The following is a 3,077-nucleotide window of genomic DNA, read 5'->3' on the forward strand; positions in this document are numbered from 1 at the left end:
CCTCCCCTCCCATTCCCCTCCACCATCACTCTACAGGGAGGGTGATGCCTTCCAGGAGGGATCATCAAACTCTGTCAAGTCATTTGGAGTAGGATCTAGGCCCTCCCTCCTGCCTCTAGGTTAGGGAAGTATCCCTCCATGGGGGAATGTTTTTCCAAAGTCCTTTCGTGCACCAGGGATAGATACTGGTTCCACTGTCAGAGGTCCCTTAGACTGCCCAGGCCTTCTAACTGAGACCCGTGTTCAGAGGGTCTGAGTCAGGAGACTGCTGGTTTCCCAGCTATCAGTCCGGATGTCCATGAGCTCCCCCTTGTTCAGGTCAGCTCTCTCTGTGGGTTTCTGTAGCCTGGTCTTGACCCCTTTTCTTATCACTCCTCCCTCTCTGCATTTGGATTCCAGGAGTTCAGCTCAGTGTTTGTCTCTAGGTATTTGTTTCTGTTTCCATCAGCTACTATATGAGGGCTCTATGATTGTAGATAAGTTAGTCATCAATCTCATTATCAGAGAAGGGCATTTAAGGTAGCCTTTCCACTGTTGCTCAGATTGTTAGTTGGGGTCATCCTTGTAGGTCTCTAGACATTTCTCTATAGTCAGTTTTCTCTTAAAATCTATAATGGCCCCCTCTATTATGGTATCTTTATTTTTGTTCTCGCCTATTCCTCCCCTGACTCAATCTTCCTAGTCCCACTTGCTCTCCTCTCCTCCCCTTCTCTTTCTCCTAGCTCCCTCTCCACTCACTGACCCCCCTCCCAATATGATCAGGAGGTCTTGTTCCTTTCCCCTTCTGTGAGGGACCTTGTATGAATCTCTTAGGTTCACCTTGTATACTCATTTCTCTGGTGGTGTGAATTATAGGCGGATGATCCTTTGCTCTATGTCTAAAATCCATATATGAGTGAGTACATACCATGCTCCTCTTTTTGTGACTAGGTTACCTCATTCAGGATGGTTTCTTGAAGTTCCGTCCATTTGCCTGCGAATTTCAGGATTTCATTGTTTTTTTTTTTTTTTGTTTTGTTTTGTTTTGTTTTGTTTTGTTTTGTTTTTTGTTTTTGTTTTTCCCCGCTGAGTAGTATTCTATTGTGTAAATGTGCCACATCTTCTTTATCCATTCTTCAGTTAAGGAACATCTAGGTTGCTTCTACATTCTTGCTATTACAAATAATGCTGCTATGAACATAGTTGAGCAGATGTCCTTTCTTAATGATTCTTTCATATTTTGAAATTACAGCATAAACGCACCATTTCCTCCTTCCCCTTTCCCCCTCCAAACTCTCCCATATACTTCCTCTTGTTTTCTTTCAAAGTCATAGTTTCCTTTTTATCATTAATTGTTGTTGCATACCTATATGCATATATACTTACTTTAGTCATTGCATGAGATTCCATTTTCATCAAAATGATTCCAAGACTTAACAGATTTGTTAAAATGCAAATGTAATAATAATGCTCAGATAAATATTGTAACTCAGAATATATGAACAAAATTTCAAATTTCACAACATGGACTGTCAGTACAATGAATATATGCTGAATTGATATGAATTGGGGTTAGTAAATCTTTGAGCGCCATGTGACTGCACACACACACACATATACACACACACAAGACAGTGTTAGAAAGCATAAAAATAAATAATGGAACCTTGAATGTTACTGAACAAATAACCTAAAATTTCTTTACTTGTCAGCTGTTGTGAAACACCATCAACCATAGGCATGAGACCATTGTAGCTCTTTCACCTTTTCTTAAATGAAATCTTTTTACAAAGTTCTCACTAAAACAACTTCAGTTACACAGAAGAGAGACTAACTCTCAAATAGTTGTAACTGGAATAAGCAATAGATTCATTTATTTCTCTCAAGTCTGGGAACAGGCAGTCTAGACGGTGTTGGCATAGGGCTTCAGGTGCCATTGGGGTTACAGATTCCTTTCTCATTATGAAACCATCTTAACTTTTGTCTTTACAGTTCTTTCATAGCAAAGATGGTTGCTGGTGAGGCAGCCATCACAATCCCATTCTGCCAACAGGAAGAGGAGAGGGTTAGCATATCGCTCTCCCAAGCAGACTTCCCAGTGGTTCTCCATAGACAACACAGTTTATACCTTATTGACCAGAACCAAGTCATGTGAGGGTTCTCCTGTGACAGGCGACACACAGGCAGGCAATCTTTATCTGAGCATCACAGTGTTCCTCTAAAACTGGAAGGTCTGAAATAGAGTAGAAGGCAAAATTGGATATGGGAAAGTAGTGATTTGTTCCAAAGTAACCTCCATAGTGAACAAATCCATCTACCAAAAGAAAGTAAAATCCTGTGCTTTCCACATGGTAGCAAGTTCTGTGGTACTGGTGGAGACAGTACCAAAGTAGATGATGACCCTTTGAAATATAACCACCTATGTCAAAAGGATACTTACACAGACATCATCATAACCTCATAGAGGTAACGATGGATGTCATGTTGAGAGGTAACTGGTCATTCTTTTGAAATGGCTCTTTTGTGTGTTACCCAATAGCAAGGAAGTAGAATGTGATGGGGTGGTTACTAGCAAAAGCTCACCATCACAGCTTTGGGGAGCTATAGGACCACCGTGATTCAGCTTAAATGGGATTCTGATATTAACCAGGATATATTTCCTTAAAATTGCTTGGCTGCTTAAAAAGAATTATTGCTAAAACCCTTGTCATAAGAAATCTTTGTTCATGTTATGAATAGCTTTGTAGACAGAAACATATATTAAAGACCTCAATTAAACTTGTGCTGAAGGCATGAGTTTCAGGCAGTAGAAGATATTTCATTGAAATATGAAAATCACTCACTGTTTTATTTATATGGAACAGCTGGTGGACTCCTAGTCCACAGGTTTTGATTTGAGAAGAAATAGTGGAGGGTATAAAAGTACAGCTAGTGGGACGTGGCATTTCACGTTCAAGCATTATTTTAAAGACTTGGATACAATTTCCTGGTGCTACATGGGACACAGCTAGATTGTGGTATGTGGTGGCTGGAATTGTGAAGAAGTCTTCTGCAGTAAACTGGATGATGTGCAGCTGGCACTCAGTGGCCTTGTAAGT

The sequence above is a fragment of the Phodopus roborovskii genome, unplaced genomic scaffold (genome assembly GCF_943737965.1).
Source record: "Phodopus roborovskii unplaced genomic scaffold, PHOROB, whole genome shotgun sequence".
NCBI lineage: Eukaryota > Metazoa > Chordata > Mammalia > Rodentia > Cricetidae > Phodopus > Phodopus roborovskii.